The sequence below is a fragment of the Topomyia yanbarensis genome, chromosome 3 (assembly GCF_030247195.1).
Source record: "Topomyia yanbarensis strain Yona2022 chromosome 3, ASM3024719v1, whole genome shotgun sequence".
NCBI lineage: Eukaryota > Metazoa > Arthropoda > Insecta > Diptera > Culicidae > Topomyia > Topomyia yanbarensis.
The window spans coordinates 233,381,434-233,401,836 of record NC_080672.1 but is presented as its reverse complement, the minus strand read 5'-3'; the positions used below and the strand labels follow the sequence as shown (position 1 = coordinate 233,401,836).

Below are 20,403 nucleotides of genomic sequence, written 5' to 3'. Positions count from 1 at the left end.
ATTCCGCTCAAATTAACTTATTGATCGATTTTTAATGGGAAATAATTGGATCACCCTGATAAACAATACAGGTGTTAAAAAGTTTTTGTCGCTTTTGATTCAATGGAAAGTGTTATAATTTATGCAAATTAGAGTAATGAAAAAAAACTTTTATCTGAAAAAGAAAATTTGGGATCCCTTGACCATACGATATAATACGTAGATATAGCAGACGATAGCTGATGGAAACATGTGCAGTTATTTGTCTCAGAGACTGAAGTCTTGTCAAAATTTGAGAAAAAATGGTGATCCATTACATCAAATAGAAAGGGTTACAAAAATTGAGAAAATTTTGAATTTAATGTTATATACATGTTAAGAAAACTGGATCAGAGCATTAATGCATAAATATAGATTGGCACGGCTCGTAATGTATAATGAACAGACAACTACAATGCCTGTGTTATGAACAAGAAGCCGTTCATCAATGAAGAGCAAAGAATTGATATGTAACCCTTAAATGCGCAATGTTGTTTTTAAAACAACATTGTGAAAATCATCTCAAATTTATCACAGTAACGTATTGAAGCTATGGGGCAATATTTGCGGCTTCAAGGGGTTATTTACTAAACAACATTGGAACATTCCATCGGAATATTGGAAAGATTGTATTTTTTGTTGCCTAGTCCAACTACAAAATGTGATAAGCCAAGAACATTTTCATGATGAGGAAGGTGAGCTCTGCGGACCCGCTATAATAGATTATCTAGTAAGGTACTACAATCGAGTTATACATCGCATTTTATTTTTAAACGCGTTTTCCCGAAAGTGGAGTTTTTTAAGTGGTCAAGTAAGACTTTTCATAGAAGTACTGATCCGATTTTAATAATTTTTTCTCCAATTGTTTAGAAAATATACCGCTATGTTTGGTCGAGAGGGATTTGTAAAATGTCAATTTGTTCCATTTTTATGGTCCTTAATAGGCGTAGGGTAAGGTGGGACAAATCCGACCTTTGGGTAAACCCGACCCCCCTCTGTTACCGAAAATCAGAAGCACTACGCGAACTAATATCAATGTTGTCGTGTAGAGCATCGAAAATAATCATAATGGTGGTATGACAGCATTTTATTAGTCTACATTACAGTCTCATATGACAAAAAGTGTGTTTTACAACTTTTGACTTGACTTTTGTGCATCATTGACTACAGGATATTCCTGATTGTTAAAGTGATTGCATAATAAATGTAAGTGGATTTAAATTCTTTGATTTTAATTGCTACAAAGTGCATAGATGAATTTAGTTCAACCTTTTTCATATTTTGTTTAATTGCATCATAATGAAAAATGACGCGGTGGGGCAAATCCGACCTCTAAATATTGGGGTAAATCCGACCGCTTTTTTGCTAAGAAATTTTTTATTTATCAAATTGAAATATATTTTAATTGTTATTATTTATTATTTTCATGCAAAATGGTTCATGATTAGAAACGAAAGACCAAAAACGTGATGTTTATAGTATTTGTCGAGCAATTGCTCCGATGCACATGGGAATATTATTACGTGCTACTGCTCGTGATTTTAGCATTCCAAGATAGACATTGAACTCCATTTTCTTCATGTTACAATTCAATAACACAACATTCATTGATTTATCATTGATCAACCATAAAATTTGAGTAATATCTGCACTAAATCAACCAAAAACATAGGGGGTCGGGTTTACCCCACCATTTTTGAAAACAGCAAAAATAAACATTTTTGTAAAACACTTGTGACTAAAGATATTCCCAAAATCCAAATAAAATGCTGTATACAGAAAGTTGCTCAGGAGTCTGACCTTAATTTAGTATATAAAACGACTTGATCCGATGTAAAATGAGCATTTTACAGCCAAAACCATTTACTAGGTCGGATTTGCCCCACCTTACCCTAAATATTGGAAATTTTCACAAATCGTTACTTAACTTTTACAAATTATAAAATAAAAGAAATCCCTCTCGTCTAAATATAGCCAACGTGACGTCAACGTAATAAAAAAATATGAGTTTTCTGATTACAGATTACCCAATTTGCCAAAACTTTACTTAAGCGGGACTCATGCAGTTTCAACATCAATGTCATCAATGAATTTTCAAGCTCGCTAGAGATTTTTCTTTTCGTCTTGAAATGTAAAATTGAAAAGTCAGAACATGTATCTTCAAAATAAAAAACGCTTTTAATCCACCTAACAGTGTGATGAGACATTTCTTATAACTCTTATCACTCTCTTCGGATATTATATCGTTTGAGAACATTTAGAACTTGATGCTTCGCGATGTTTTTGATAACACATACTACATGGGATAGTGGCAGGACTCAGAGAATCGCTCAAATCAGCATAGGACAACATCAGTGCTAGAAATCTCAAACCAAATCAATGGGAAAGCGAAAAAATAACCCATAAAATAGACATACAAACGAATTATTGCTAATACTCTGATAATAAAATATCTAAATTCCTCAATCAATGCATTGTGGTGGGAAAACTGAATTTTCCTAAAGGGGTTATGTATATTGTACTGAGCCAAAAAAATCGATTTTTTTTTAATCGATTTGAAGTTTATACTTTACTCAAATTTCCAACGCGACTGAGAACTAAGAAATCAACGCTTTTTCTTGAAAAGGACGATACTAGCAGTGACACCATTCAAAGAAAATCAACATTGAATATTTCCAGACTTGGTTTTATTTCCTATTTAAGAAATATTGTGTTTTTTACATCCTATATTGCATGATTCAGTGATCGAAACCCGAAACTTCATAAAGTATTTGAAATTATTAAATTAAAATTTGTGTTTGCTATTGAAACTGACAAAATGATAGTATATATAGTAAATAGTCCCTTTGGCGATTGTTTACTTTTTCGGTCCCACCTATCAGCATTGAAGTATCGCCCTTACGTTTTCTTACAATGCCAATTTTACAATTGGTGGGGGTTTGGTGAAAATCGATCTTACTGTCCAAACGGCATAATTCCGAAACCGTAATTTTTGAAGTTTTAAAATTATGCTGAATTAATTTTTCAGAAAATAGTAACAGAGTTCGAGTCTTTAGCGAATTTGTTGAGACTTTGTTGTAGTCGTGAATATTAACCTGAGAAAATTCACCATAAATACTTCTTGGACGATATACCGTCAACATTATTTTATCAAATGATGCGCTGTTTAACGTTTGTAAAACTCATCGAAGATACTAAACCTCCGAAATTGGCGGTTTCAAAATGATGTTATCTTGACCTTGAATTACTGTTTTTGAACATTTGAACTATACATATAATTGGTCATACAACAAAAATCAAATTCTCATCAAATTCGATCAGGACCTGCTAGAGTCGAATGGGAATCGTCATTTTTCATAAATTTTTCTCTACATTCGGAAAGTGTTACCCTAGTTATTAATCATAGTACGTTTTCGTCTCAACTCGACGCATTCCCAAAATAGAACCCTGTTCCACCTAGTGGTGCAATTGTGCTTGTCTCATTTGTCCAGACTACGATTCCATGGCTGGTTATGTTCAATACAATGGTGGAAATGAATATTACATGTTCAGTACGATTTGCACATACATACAATGGATCGACAGCCACGATCTTAAGATACTATGTGATACTGAAACATCGCTGGAAACCAGCGGCGGATCATGGAGAAAGATCCGGGAAGTCCAGGTCCTGCCAAAAATTTTCAACTTGTTAAGAAATTTTAAACTAGTTTTAATTTTAAAGTAGCAACCCCTCACTGCATACTCCCTCCGGGCCGGAATGAATGACGATTTTTGGAGTGATTGGCTAACCTTTCTATACGAGAAAGGCAAAAATGTACCGAAGTCCAAAAAAGTCAATTTTTGTCAAACATCTCAATGTTTCATGCATTTTAAAGTCATTTGGCATCAAAAATACATATTTGGTTTAGAATTTTTTTTCATTTCAGTTTATATGGGAATTTGCTGTGTGATTGCACTCTTCAACTCGTAACTCCGGAACCGAAAGTCCAATCAATAAAAATTTAATAGCAGCCGATGGGGAAGGTTGTACCTTTCATTTGAGACTAACTTTGTGCAAATCGGTTCAGCCATCTCTGAGAAAGAGAGGTCACATTCTTTCCACATACACACATACATGCACACACATACATTTTCCGATCTCGACGAACTGAGTCGATTGGCATATGACACTCGGCCCTCCGGGTCGGGATTAGATTGACGAATTTTAGAATGAATGAGAAAGGCAAAAACATTTTTAGCAAATGTTGAAAGTTATACATTTTTTTGGTGAGTAGTTCTATGTTTCATAGACATTAAATCAATTTTTACTTCGCTTTCTAATAAATAAAGACCCTTATTACAGTGCATCTCTACAAAAGCGAGCTCAATTTGAAAAGAAATCTGAGGATTATGATTGATTACAGAACTCTGGAATTTTCTATTGGAATGTTTTCAGGCAGGAATTTTATATTGATGCAATTAGACAACTGTGAAATCAAGACCAATAGATCAGTTACATATCAGGAGGACCCTATTCCGACAATTTATCAAATGTCCTCATGATGTTTACAACAACAGGTTATCAATGTACGGATCAGATAATTGTTATTGTGATATTGAATTAAATCAGTCAGCATCAATAAATTTTCAACTTCAATCCAATATTTTTTTTGGGTGTGGAAGGGGGGGGGGGGTTATGGTGTTAAACCCCAAAACCTTCTCTTGTCTACGCCGTTGCTTGGAGTTATTTATTTCACTTTTCATTTTTCGATATGTTTCAGATCGATCCGATGGTTATAAGTTAGAAAAATTGCAGTCAGAAGGTTCGCACAAATGAACATTTTTGTACTGATAAGTTATCAAGTTCCTTCCAGACAACTTGGAAGTGTTCGGTGATTATTTCTAGCGGTTGTAGATAGTAAAATGAAATACAAAATTCGTTTTATCGAAATAATGTTTAGCTTATTTCAATAGATTATTACTATATTGAACAATAAACGACAAAGAGTAATCAACAAACAACAAGCCATAACTTTTAAAGTATTCAAAATAGATATTTAAAGTCTTTAGTAAAGTTATTCGCAAAAGTAAGAGCTACAAATTTGCTGACGACATCATTTCGATATAATCACTTCCAAGAAAATTTGTAAAAATATCTCTCATAGGGGGATTAATCAGCAAAAGCACAATACCAAAAGAAAGGGCATATTACCTCCATTAAATTCTCCGAAGATACTATTGACCTAAAATAAGCCGTTTTGGCGTTAATAATAGATTACATGTTTTTGGTCATATTCCTGGCAATGGGAAATGATAAAAATCTTTCGTCCGCATTTAATGTTAAATATCTCTTTTGATAATAGTCCGATTTCAACAATCTATAGCTTGTTCGAAAGGTATTCGTTAAAGCTGTCTAAAACATGTAAATTGTTAATCTATATTGTCAATTTCGGCAGATAATCTAAAAAAACTGCAAAAAACGCCTTTTATAAGAAATGTAAAAAAAGTTTTAAAATCCATTGAAGAGATGCTTTACAATTTATTCCCAAAAAAGTGCTCAATTTTAGGCCTCGCGAGTTGAGGACCCCCTTAACTCTTTAGAATTAATTTTCGTATAACCATGCCTTAAGCAGTACAACTGCGCCAAATATTTGAAAAAGAAAAAGGACAATTTCACTTCAAACCAATGTGAAACTGCACACGATCGTACGCTGTGCATTGGGTAGCCTTTTCACATCATCCTCCTCCTGCAGCCAAACCCAGCACGCATTCCACCTTATACAAAAAATTCTCATAGAGAGACCTTCTCCAGATTCAGTGAGCGTGGCATTCGGAAGTTTACTTCATCCGTCGAACACAATACTGTGTGATCTATTCTTAGCCAGATTGTGCCAGCTTTTACTCGACTACGCCGCTCATCAGGCTTTGTATTCATCGCAGAACAGATAGCTGGGGATTAACAAACCATTATGAGATTCGCATCACAGCGCAAAGCGAAACTGGAAAAATCGACATTCACAAACGGAATCTTACTGTGGTTTTTAATTTTAAAGTAACAACCCCTCATTGCATACTCCTACCTAATCCTTTATAGGTAAAACAATTAGGAGGCCGGGATTAGGTTGACGATTTTTAGAGTGATTGCATAACCTTTCTATATGAGAAAGGCAAAAATGTGTCAAAGTCCAAAAAAGTCAATCTTTGTCAAAAAAAAATTCTTCGAGATTTCATCAAATCTCAACGTTTTATGCATTTTAAAGTCATGTGGCATCAAAAATACAAATTTGATTTTGAAATTTTCCCTTACTACCCCCTTGAGAATTTTTCATTTCACTTTATATGAGAATTTGCTATGTGGTCGCACTCTTCAACCCGTAACTCTGCAGCCGGAAGTCCAATCAATAAATTCAACCTTCTGTCTACAAATTTTCGAACTAATGACCCTCGGATCGGTCTGAAACGTATCTCGGAAAATGAAAAGCGAAATAAATAACTCCAAGCAGCGGTGTCGCCAAGAGGAGGCTTTGGGGTTCAACACCAGCCCCCCACACAAAAAAATGGATTGAAGTTAAAAATTTAATGATGCTGACTGATTTAATTCAAAATTACAATAATAATTACACTAATTTACAGCATTTCTGAACTAAATAAGCTGGTGGTTATTTTCAATGTAAAACTGTGTGCTGAATCCGGAAATAAAGTCCAAAAAATTTACAGTAGAACAATTTTCGAGTTACAGTAAAAAAATGAATTTCACCTCCAAAACAAAACGTACGTTCAGTAAATTCCAAATATCTCTGGTTGTAGTGCATCGATATGAAATATTATTATGTTGAATTAAAAGTAATTGATTGCACTTTCGATTGTTTGAACATTTTGTTTTAGTGCGACTATTGATTCTGACGTTATTTACCAGTTTATTGAACTGTTTCTTAAAATGAGCAATTGGTCAATATTTTGGGCAAGATGAAGCAATCCTAAGAATTATATTTTTATGGGTCTATTAAAGCCTGCTAATAACCAAAAAAATAAACACTTATTAGTTTAAATCGGACGGAAATTGTGAAAGTTATTCAACTTTTTGCAGAATGGGAATTTTTGATTTTCTCTGGGTCAACTTATTGAACCGTCTCGATTTCAATTTTTTAGGGCTTGTTTTATAATATATGACGGATTCTCTGTCAGAATTCTGTTAAACAAGTAAATTGAAGAATTTTGAAAAAAAATAATGTGCGGTAATATTCGAACTCGTTGGCATTAAAAATGCGCATAATATTTTCATGTGTCATACAGAATCGTATATGTACAAAATAGGTTGTAAATTGCATGTTCCACAACGCCCTGATACACATTTATAATGACTTATCCACTTATTTCATCACGTTTGTCCTACTAACAATTTATTTTACGTTAATAAAACGTCTAGAAGTTTCTAATTTGAAATTATATTGGATTCACATTGGCCTCTACGACCGATTTTACTGTACTGATTCACAAAACTTCAATATACTACAATACATTGCGTAAAATATCTAGGTGCGTATTCTACGTTCTTCAAATAATTCTGAAGTTCACATTGTGAGATTTTCAACCTAAAATAAAAAAATAAGTCTTGCTCGATGTCCTACATGATTTAAAAATACAGTTGTTTAATAACATCAATATCAAATACCTGCCTGAAAACATTCCAATAGACACTCTTTCCAGAGTTCTGATATCAATAATAATCCTAAGCTTTCCTAGCATATTTAGCTTTTTTTTTCTCTCTCTCTCTCACACACACACACACACACACACACACACACACACTGCTCCACCGGAATCGCCGAACAGATCTCGACACCTGGCTGGTTGGCTCGGCCTGAACCTTAAGCCAGGTTTAAACATACTGGTGAACCTGGTTTAAAAGTTAAGCAAGGGTGAAGAAATCGGCCCTTAATCTGTTAATTGGTGCAGTTGTGGAAACAAAACCAATATACAGTAAATGCTCTATATTGTATTCTAACATTTGACTATTTGATATTTCGAGGAATCTTTGAAATAGTAATTTTAGATAACCGATTAACTTAAAGTTTTCCCAAGTCTAGTATTTTATAACACTTCAGACAAGCTTCTTAACCCTCCCGGTTTAAACGTGTCCGATCATCTTCGATTTTGATAATACTTTCAACATATCATCAGTATAGGGGACTAAGATATTTTACACAGACAATCAAATAATTTTGAATCAAAATGTTTTTTTAAAGAGTGTGGAACAAAATCTATCCCAAAATAAGTTTCAGGGAATTAATCCGTCTTTACGTAAAAATATAAACTGCTTAAAATATTCTTTGCCAGCGAATGCCTAAATAGTAAGGAAACATTGTAATTGTAATAGTATCTTGGAGAAGCTACCAGTAAAAAAACTAACAACAATTTTTGGTCTATTATTCGGAAAGATGAATATGAAAAAAATGCGCTGAGCAACTTTCTAAATGGAAGAAAACCTTTGAAACATTAACTTTCTATGTTCCATTATGGTCCTAGCATGACTGCAAATTTTAAGCTCGATCGGTGAAACTATATTTTTGCGCCCATGGCTTAAAGTGTACATGGGATTTCGTGTGGGAAAATCGACTTTTACAAAATAATTTTTCCAAGAGTCGCCCTTTGCATTCTCAAAATAAATCGATGCAAAAGCAAAGAAAGTCCTGAAGATCGCGAAACGATCTAACGCTTGTGGAAAAGTTTTTAAGCGAAAACCGAGTGATGTTCTGAAGATTTATGAAAATTTCAATTTTCATATGTGCTTATGTGCATTTTACAAGTTTACGAGATATTTGATTTAGAAAGATTTTACTAGATATCATATAAGGATGATATAAACATCAGTTTTGTAATACAAATGCTCATTGTTTCATAAACAATCATAATTCTAAAGATAGATCTTTCAAAATCATATTCGTACGGTACACATTTTCTTCAAAATCAATTGAAGTTTCCATAATAGATCATCAGTGTAATAACTTTTATTTGTAAATGCAGCTTTCAACCGGTTTTGCATTGAATTTACAATAAGCGTTTTAGTACGTCTCATTCTCCTGATATAATTTGTTATATCCACCATTTCTAAATAAAAGTACCATTTTACGAGAACTTTGATTTAAAAGTTGATATTCATATTGAAATGAACATTCTGAGCCATTCTAGTGGACATATAATACCACATATAACTAATCCACCATCTCTGCCCGTATCTGCTGCTTTAAGGTATTTAACGTTCAGATCTAAGTTCGGTTTTTGTCCACTAGAAACAACGAGACCTTTTAACCCTTAAATGCGCAATGTTGTTTTAAAACAACATCGCGAAAACCATCTCAAAATTATCATAGTAACGTATTAAAGCAGTGAGACAATTTTCAGAAAATTTGAAAAAAATTGGTTTGCGCCTTTGAGGGTTAAGGTCGTCAAACGGTGGGATAACAAAATTCTCACAAGTTTCCTATCTCATGCCTCCACGCGAGTCTAAGTCTATTGATGACATTTGGTCCTTAGACCGGCGACGACTGGGTGCTATCAGCCTTCTGCCGATAGTAGCAGAATGAGAGGGTGCGAACAGATCTAGCCGAGAAAACATTGCCGTAAAAATGAATAGCTGCCCAGAGTTTAAAAAAAAAACAAAAACTAAACAAGATCTTCTCTTTTTCGAGTGATCGTGCACTCGAAGACTAACTAAACAAGTACCTAATAAAATATGCTTTACAGGTCGCATTGCTTGCTTGGAGCGAGTCCTAGACCTGATACCCTTCCAAACTACCAACTCCGCGACACCTATGGAAGAGTCTGATTAATCGTCGACCTTCCGTTAGATAGGTGGAGCATCAACACTTCCTGTCTACCTTATCCTTTATCCTTCCCCGTGAACGATGGAGATGGGGGCGGCCGGCAATGATGGCTATCATGCTGTTGAGGTTGTAATATGGGTCGGATTGGTATGAATTCCTACTTACCATTTTCTAAGCAACTCTTATTAGATAATCAGCAGTCAAACATGATGAAGTCAGTGTGCAATCCGCCAAAATCATCGTCACAACGCAACGCAACGTAGAAACAACGAGACCTTTTAAATCAAAGATGTTGAATTTGGACTCGTCGACAAAGATTGCAATTTTTTAAATATTCCGATAGATTATTTCAATGTAAACTAAAAACTAATTGTTTGTTGTTCGCATTGATGAACGGGTTCTTGTCCAGAACACAGGCGCTATAATTGTCCATTCTCTATACATTACGAACCGTACCGTAAACTCTAGGTAAACCAGGAGCTATCAAGTTTTATGACCCGATCGAACGATGGTTCAAGCCGGACTATTATGTATTTAGATTCTGTAATGTGGGTAGGGATTAAGTATCACCAATGATTAAGTGTCGTCCCTCTTCCTTATTTTTATATACAGTTTAGGGTTGATTATCCGTGATTCGATTAGTTATCCGCGAAAAAATATTCGATTATCTGGGTGTGACGGTAAGGCTTAACGGAAAGTTAATTTTTTACTTGAACAATGCTGGACTTGTTCTTATTTTTCAGTTAGTCTTTCCGGTCCAATGCTGTATACGGGTAGAAGCAATTTTGGTTTTTTTCGTTTTGTGCTCATGCTTAGGTACATTAACGCGGGTACACGAGCGCAGATTACTAAACTGAATCAAGTATGTGATAGGTACAATAATTGCTTTTCTAGGTTGATACCGTGCACCACACTTTGTAGTTGGACTAGTCGACAAAAATTACAATCTTTCCAATATTCCGATGGAATGTTCCAATGTTGTTTAGTAAATTATCCCTTGAAGCCGCAAATATTGCCCCATAGCTTCAATAGTTTTTTTCATTACTCTAATTTGCATAAATTAAAACACTTTCCATTGAAACAAAAGCGACAAAAACTGTCTGACACCTGTATCAGGGTGATCTAATTATTTCCCATTAAAATTCGATCAATAATTTGAGCGGAATCAAATCGGTTATCTCAAACTGAATTTGCTAGAGCTACAAATTTATTGTAATTAATTGTAGGATGTATTTCTGTTCAAATAGACATTTATTCCTTTAGAATAAATTAGCCGAAGTTTTCGATCTAATTTCTCTTATTCGATATACTAATCAGTGTTGTCCGTCATACCTAAGCTGACCAACTCTGACGAAAAAATCCGTACACCATACCGCAACGAAGCGAAATCGTTCATCACGCTCAGGTAAACGGTTTTCATAGTGTACGAATTTTTTCGTCAGCGTTGGTCAGCTTAGTTATACCCATACTAGTCCTACCCGTACTGTTAACAGCATGCAGGACTTTGAGTCAAGTTGAGAGAATTTATACTCATTTTAGGTAACACTATACTAGAACTATTATTTTGATAGGACAGAGGTTCTAAATAATTTTGAAATACCTGGAAAAAGGTTCCAAAAAGTCGGTGATCGTTGAATTTTTTATTCAAAAGTACATAGAGTACATGTCGTTCATAACGTCATAACTGCGAAAAAACGCCCAAAAAGTAATTTGTACTTTTTCGCGTCTTCGGCGTCCTACTTAGTTCCGAAGAAAAATTTTCTCCGTGTTTTAGTTTTATTTTTATTCGCTAAAAACTGATTGACATTTTTCCTCAAATTTTTTTGAGTTTCATTTTATTTCGGGAAACTCTGATCGACATTTTTGTTCAGAACTTTCTCAGCCATTATTTTCCGCGCAACCTTTTTACTACCAATTTTCTTCGAATTTTTTTGAGTCACATTTTTCCTCGGGAGAATCTGATCAACAGTTTTCTTCGAACCTTTCTCAATAACAATTTCCGTCGCGACTTTTTGTTTATCGTTTTTGTCCAAACATTTTTGAGTTTCATTTTTCCTCGGAAGAAATTACTTGTCATTTTTCGTCGGAGATTTCTCAGTTACTTTTTTCGGCTCGACTTTTTGTTTATCGTTTCTCTCTACCTATTTTTTGACTTTCATTTTTATTCTGGGCGTGTCAAATATGGTCAGAAAGAAACTGGAGTGAAGTGGAAAACATTTTTACTAGGCGCATTCAAAAAAGGTTTCAATTCTCAAACATTTTACCAAAGTGCCGTATTACATTACTCTCCTTACCCTGAGTGTTCGATAATCTCCGTATTGGAAACACAATTTCAATTTTGTTCTTTATCAAAAATATGTGGTCGACCAACGAAAGGGTGGAGCTACGAAGAATACATATTAAGGAAAACACAAAAAAGGACGAGCTTACATTGTGCTGTAGTCAGGTATAAAAACTCAGCATGCTGTTGCTCACGCTCAGTTCGTTTCCAGCATCAGCATGCAGCAGTTAGTTTGCAGCATCTCCCGCAAAATTCAAACCGCCGTCCGTTTGCTGCTGTTAGAAGAGTTGGCCAAGCACGCCGTCTTCCATGGCACCAAAACTGTTACCATATACACCAGCTCCAAGTAAATTTCGAACACTGCCCAAACAAAAGGCCCTTTTCAGGGCCATCAATTTATCGACAAAGAATGAAATTTTGTTATTACAAGCAGCAGAAAGTGGCTTGTCAAGAGCGTTGGATGGTAAGTGAGCCACTTGTAAACAATACCGTCGCTTTCACATAGAATGGCACAAAATCAAAAGTTATTTGTAGACAGGTTAGTGTAATGATTCAATTTACAAAAATCGAACGTTTTCTAATAGGTTCGATATAGGTGTTTCGTTTCAAAATTTTCGGCCAGAATGCCCCTGTTTTTTCAAACGTGAAAATCTGCTGTTGTATTGAATGAAAACCTTCGATTTTTGCGCTGATTGGAAATAGTTGTGACTATTTCTGTAGAATGTACAATTACTGAAAATAACGGATTTTGTGAAAGCAGTGGTTGGTCCGCACAATTCGATTCCAGGCGAGCCAGATTAGTTTTCGTTGGAAGGTCCACCTCTGACAATAGAAGTAAACTATTTTATTTTGAATTCAACTAACTTCCTTGAAAACAGCACAGTTAAAAAGCTTTTGGGAAAAACGCGCAAACCTAAATTTTCCACTATAATGGAAACTGCCTGTGCCCCGCCGCACAGCATCATCAAGATTGATAGTAATTCAAGCCGGGAGGAAAGAGGTTGTAAGGCAATGGAAAACGAAAATTTCATTTATATCTTACGGGAATATAATTGGCTGGTCCTGAAAAGAACTTATTGGTTTGTGGTTTATTTTGGGGTCACAATTTAGGCCTGCTCGATTGCTGATAGCTGTGAATTTCTCGCAGGGCGACAGTTTCTGTTCAGTAGTGACGAGGCTTCCTAACGCCAACCGTGACTGGGGCACTTTTACACGGCCTTCGTTGCTTACTGCTTGCGGGGAGGCTTTCCTCCGGTGGATTTACGAGCGGTATGTTTGGTACGGGTCATTTATCCACAAAGAATCGAATTGAAATTTTGTTATTAGAAGCATCCGAAAGTAGCTTGCCAAGAGCGTTCGATGACAAGTGAGCTACTTGTGAACAATATCGTAGATTTCACGTAGAATGACACAAAATAAAGTTATCATTTGTGTGTTTGTTTACAGTTTCGTGTTTACTAGGCGCATTCAAAAAAGGTTTCAATTCTCAAACATTTTACCAAGGTGTCGTATTACATTACACTTTTTACCCTGAGTGTTCGATAACCTCCGTATTGGAAACACAATTTCAATTTTGTTCTTTATCAAAAATATGTGGTCGACCAACGAAAGGGTGGAGCTACGAAGAACACATATTCAGGACAACACAAAAAAGGACGAGCTTACATTGTGCTGTAGTCAGGTATAAAAACTCAGCATGCTGTTGCTCACGCTCAGTTCGTTTCCAGCATCAGCATACAGCAGTTCGTTTGCAGCATCTCCCGCAAAATTCAAACCGCCGTCCGTTTGCTGCTGTTAGAAGAGTTGGCCAAGCACGCCGTCTTCCATGGCACCAAAACTGTTACCATATACACCAGCTCCAAGTAAATTTCGAACACTGCCCAAACAAAAGGCCCTTTTCAGGGCCATCAATTTATCGACAAAGAATGAAATTTTGTTATTACAAGCAGCAGAAAGTGGCTTGTCAAGAGCGTTGGATGGTAAGTGAGCCACTTGTAAACAATACCGTCGCTTTCACGTAGAATGGCACAAAATCAAAAGTTATTTGTAGACAGATTAGTGTAATGATTCAATTTACAAAAATCGAACGTTTTCTAACGATTCGATATAGGTGCTCCGTTTCAAAAATTTCGGCCAGAATGTTGCCTGTTTTTCTAAAAGTGAAAATCTGCTATTGTACTGAATGGAAACCTTCGATTTTTGCGCTGATTGGAAATAGTTGTGACTAGTTGTGTAGAATGTTCAATTACTGAAAATAACAGATTTTGTGAAAGCAGTGGTTGGTCCATACAATTCGATTCCAAGCGAGCCAGACTAGTTTTCGTTGGAAGGTCCATCTCTGGCAATAGAAATAAACTATTTTATTTTGAATTCAACTACAACTTCCTTGAAAACAGCACAGCTAAAAAACTTTTGGGAAAAACGCGCAAGCCTAAATTTTCCATTATCAAAATTAGTGCCCCCACCGCACAGCATCATCAAGGTTGATAGTTATTCAAGCTGGGAGGAAAGGGGGAGGGAGGTTGTAAGGCAATGGAAAATTTCATGTATAATAATAATACTTTATAATTGGCTGGTTCTGAAAACAACTTGTTGGTTTGTGGTTTATTTTGGGTCACAATTTAGGCCCGCTCGATTTCTGATAGCTGTGAATTTTTCGCAGGGCGACAGTTTCTGTTCGGTAGCGATGAGGCTTCTTAACGCCAGCCGTGACTGGGGCACTTTTACACGGCCTACGTTGCCAACCAGCTCCCTGTCAAGGACGACGTCTCTGTACAGCCAGCATCACTGCCATGAAAGCAAAACATTGATTTTGAACCGAATGATTAGAAGCTGTATTTAGTTACAAAATGTCGATTTTCTGAATGATATGATATTAAATCATCCCACAAGATGCAAAACGTCGTGTGGAATGCTTGAATATCGAGCATAGTGCCGAACATAATTCTTTGTTTGGGGCTTTATAGCTATAACGCCCCATATATGTCGGTCGCTGTCAAACTCCATATGATAGTATAGGGTTGCCAGGGGGCTGTTGCCAACTGCTTGCGGGGAGCCTTTCCTCCGGTGGACTTACGAGCGGTCTGTTTGGTACAGGCCATGTAGCGAAAAATGCTGATCTGCTACTTCTCTGATGCTGGTAGTAGGACGACGGTTAAACGCTCGTTTGCGTGCCTTCATTCATAAAAGTTCAACAATATTTTCAAAGAATGTTGCAAATTGTCAACTTGATAATTCCAAAAATACTTTAAATAAACTATGATTGTGCAAAAGACGACAAAATCGCATAGAAATTGCTTATTCCAGAGCAGAATTTACCGGTCTAAAGTGTATTCTACTTCACTCCGGTTATGTCTCTGACATTACCCACCCATCTTTTTTATGATATTGCTGACAATGGTGAACAGTAACGGAAAATCTATCATGAAAACGGTATCATATTTATAAGAAAGGTTCAATGACACTGTATGGAAAAATGAATTGAATATTTTACGACTTTTGACATCAAAAATGAGCTCAGCACCTCAGAATTAGCTTAAATTGTGATTTTCAGCCAAATTAGGTAACATTCGAGGTTTTGTCCGACATTTGTTTGAAGACCCGCCACTGTGCGCAGCACAGTGGGACGGAATCAAAAAAAGCCGGACATTGATATTAGCGACGAAACTATTGGTTATCGCACTTTGATGTCTTCGGAAAGGTTTCTTCATTTTTTAAGTAGTTTTAATATAATGTTGGAAAATTTTTATTTAAGGGGGTATATACGCAGATAAAAAAAATAACTTTGCAAGTTGTTGCCAAAATTGATAGTCGTGTATGGAATATATATATATATATATATATATATATATATATATATATATATATATATATATATATATATATATATATATATATATATATATATATATATATATATATATATATATATATATATATATATATATATATATATATATATATATATATATATATATATATATATATATATATATATATATATATATATATATATATATATATATATATATATATATATATATATATATATATATATATATATATATATATATATACAGGGTGTTTGGTTCATGGTTAAGAATCTCTCGGGGGGTGATAGATTGCCATATTTGGAGAAAAAAATTGTTCTACACATACCACCAAATCTCAACCGTTACAGAGTTATTGAACTTTTTGTGTAAAAAACTTATTTGTCTTAAAATACCTCTAACTTTAAAAGTGTACTTTGTATTTTAAATATTTCAATTCCATTCGAAAGATGAGAAAATTTCCTATTTAATGGTGTTCCCATATCTTTTAAGTAATTAGTTTTAATTACCTTTTAGCTGTAAAGTAGTTAAAAGTTAGTGTTTTTGAGGAGGTTTTTGCTAATTTTCTCGAAATAATGAAGTATGATTATAGCAATATCCATTATCCAAAAGTTGGGTTTTAGCACGATTTATCATTTGTTCTTGGACGTGATATTTCTATCTCTTCTCATTTCTTTGTAATTTCATTACTATACTTTTCCTGTAACCGACTTGCAAGTGCTTAAAAGACTCTAATCTAAAAAATATGCTTTATATCGTTATTTACAAGATTTCATTGGAAAGCTGAGAAAATGTGCTATCAGAGTATGTACAAATATCTTTTAGTTAAGTGTACTAAATGATTTTTTACTAACGAAATAACTCAAAATTTGTGTTTTTTGGAGAGTTTTTTAATTATTCTAATTATTAATCAACAAAATTTATCGTTACTATTGTTCATTTGATGCCCCTTAATGTTCTCTATAACTTTTTATTTGACACTTTGTCTAAAGCTCTTTTCATTTTGCTGCTATTTAATAGTTAACACAGCATGAGCTCGCCACAAATGTAGTGGGTTCGAAATCGTTATTTTTCCACATGAAACGATGTGATAAAAACGATTTTGCGTCGAAACCAAAAGAGATAATAGAATGGAGTCAAAGAAAGAACTGTAGAACTTGCTGAGATACATTATTTCCATGATAATAATGGTGATGTTTATTTTTTACTATTTAAAGAAAATTAATGAAAATGCTAATAATAGCACTAACTTTAAATTAATTTACTTTAAAAAGAATACTAAATTCACTTAACTGAAAGGTATTAATGCATTTTTCACTGTAAAATTTTCATGGCTATCGAATAAAAAGAAAAAAAGTACAATAAGTGCCATAATTTTTCAATTAGAGCTGGTACTAGTGAAAATGAGATAAAAATATCCAAGTTGAATAACCCAAAATCATGAAAATAAGAAAAGATAAGTGTATCATGTCAAAGAACGAATTAAGCAGTTCATCAAGACTAACAATCTGAATTATTAAAATGGTGAGGTTAACTATTAGAATTTTCAAGAAATGAACGAAAAATCGTTCAAAATTGTTTAATTTTCAATAAATTACTTTGAAAAGGCTACTTAAACTCATTAGCTGAAACATGTGAGGGCATCACTGCATGCAAAATTTTCTCACCTTTCGAATGGAACTAAAACATTTGAAATACAATGTATACTTTTAAAGTTAGAGGTATTTTAAGACAAATAAGTTTTTTACACAAAAAGTTCAAGAACTCTGTAACGGTTGAGATTTGATGGTATGTGTAGAACAATTTTTTTCTGCAAATATGGCAGTCTATTACACCCCGAGAGATTCTTAACCATGAACCAAACACCCTGTATATATATATATATATATATATATATATATATATATATATATATATATATATATATATATATATATATATATATATATATATATATATATATATATATATATATATATATATATATATATATATATATATATATATATATATATATATATATATATATATATATATATATATATATATATATATATATATATATATATATATATATATATATATATATATATATATATATATATCGATAACAAGCAACTAATTTAGATAAAAATTAAATAAATGAAAACAACTCCTATATTTTACCCAAGTCGGTTTTATGAAACTTATTCGTAACAGAAATAAAAATATATTTTCTCAGTGTATACTCTTATTTGACAGTTTGCGCTCGAACAGACAGTCGAAATCTAGTACCGCAATTTAACAAGCTCGAACGGTTGGTCGAGTGCGATACGTAATGCCGCAATTTAGTCGAAACGACTTCAAAACGTTTCGAATTGAGTCAGTCGAATCGAGATGCGGAATGCCACCCCTGATTATGGCATACTGGCCATGGCGAACGTCAACGGACAGGACACGGATCACGAATAGGATGGCGACTTTGGGCTTACAGACCATTCCATTCCAATTCCATTTTTCGAATTGCCATAGGGGTCCGTAGCAACAAATAACAGACTTCCAAGACAATTTGAAGAGTTTTGATACTCATATTGATAGGACTTTATTAAAATTTATAAATCATGCTCTAGTACTGGAATATTACATCGGAAATCCGAATTACCAAGAACCAAATCAATTCATCCGTTTCAATTTCATAAAATCAAAAAGTGGACGAGTTCCTGAATTCAAAACTTCTAAAAGTGTTCAAATCGGTTAAATGAAGCCATAGTTATGAGCATTTCAATTTGTGGGTACCCGGGTACCCTCGTTGGCCTGTTAAAGGTGTTTTTTTTGTTGGGCACATAACGGTAAAATATCTCTTTTGATAATAGTTCGATTTCAACAATCTATAGCTCGTTCGAAAGGTATTTTTGGCTTTATAAACTTTTTGGCAATATATAAAGATATCTGTCAACAGCTTCGGCAGATAATTCAAAAAAAAAACTGCAAAAAGCTCCATTTTTACACATTCAATCATTCATATTTTGGAAACAAATAATCAAAATCAAAAACCATTTGATAGCGTTCTGTCTGGGTGATATTTATTTAAAATTTTATTTCATTTGGTGTATAAAACTCGGCCCTCCGGGCCTCGGAATAAATCTTTAAAGTTTTAGCGAATTCTATACATTTCTTTTATAAGAAATGTAAAAAGGCAATTGCCTTACGGTACATTATTATGAATAAATACATAAATAGAATATAAATAAATAAATAAATAAATAAATGAATAAATGAATAAATAAATAAATAAATAAATAAATAAATAAATAAATAAATAAATAAATAAATAAATAAATAAATAAACAAATAAATAAATAAATACATAAATGAATTGGTTTTGTGCCCTTAACGTGCAAATATGGCGCGCCGGAGAGGGTGAAGTGAGCCTGCTATATTTTTACGATAAGCACGCACAGTTTTCACTATTGAACGATCGTTTTCAATGTAAAACGATTTCAGTGCGTTCTTTTGGTGTAAATCGACTTATAGCTAAAATGGAACTCCTTCGAGGTCTATCGAAAAGAAACATCCGCCACGAACTGTACCAAGGATCTGTTTTGCTTTTGTGCTTGATAAAATGAAAATTGAAAATCTAAATTGAGCTCGGGCTTTTAAACTGTATGCTGCAATTATAATCTAGTAACCTGTTTTCACTCCTTGGCGTTTTTCACTCCTCAGGAGCCAAAAAAACCATGAGTGATGAAATCATGGATTTTAATGATTTGTCAAACTATGGTTTTTGCAACGCATGCTGATTGGAGTGATTTTTGAAACACTGGCTTAAAGTGAGCTCCTTTTCTTACGGGACTTCACACAGGACCCTAGTCCTGTCAGGGTTACCACATATACAGAATATTCTGTATTTTACAGATTTTTCTTGATAATTTACGACCAAGATTATAGATTTTTAACTAAAATACAGATTTTACAGATTTTCAGTGTAGATATGTAGTACCCAGCGTATTAGAATTTCGAATAACACTTAAAAGGCACCCGGTACAGTTCAGATCATAAGAAACCACTAAACCGTGGAACAAAAGTGCCAAATTGTGATATCATTTGTTCTCCAGACAAAGATTAATTAATTTTTCATTGTCAAAATATTATTTTTTGGGAAGCTTCTAATTAATTTTTGAATACAGATTTTCGATACAAATTTTTTTCCCGCGATGCAAATTTCCTGATTTTTCACGAAAAATTACAGATTTTAATGTGGCAACCCTACTCCTGTTTGCTCAGAAGCACAAATCGTATTTTCGTTTTTTGGAGCCTGCGTCAATCCGGCGCTAGCTTAGTCCTGTCACTAATTTAGTGTCGGATTCCGATGGCACGAAATCGAAACACAAATTCCATAACTAATTTATTATAGATATTGGTCGCTACTTCTGATCAATCTAAGATGTTCCCTGATAAGAATATCTCTGATTACCTTGGGTTAGCCATC

The 20,403-nt window shown here is 34.1% G+C and overlaps 1 protein-coding gene across 1 annotated transcript in view; it reads right to left on the bottom strand.

Moving 5' to 3' along the window:
- LOC131692818 (solute carrier family 22 member 13) overlaps positions 1-20,403 on the bottom strand; it is a 1,403,565-nt gene that overhangs the window by 745,463 nt on the left and 637,699 nt on the right. The gene's annotated exons all lie outside the window — the stretch shown is intronic.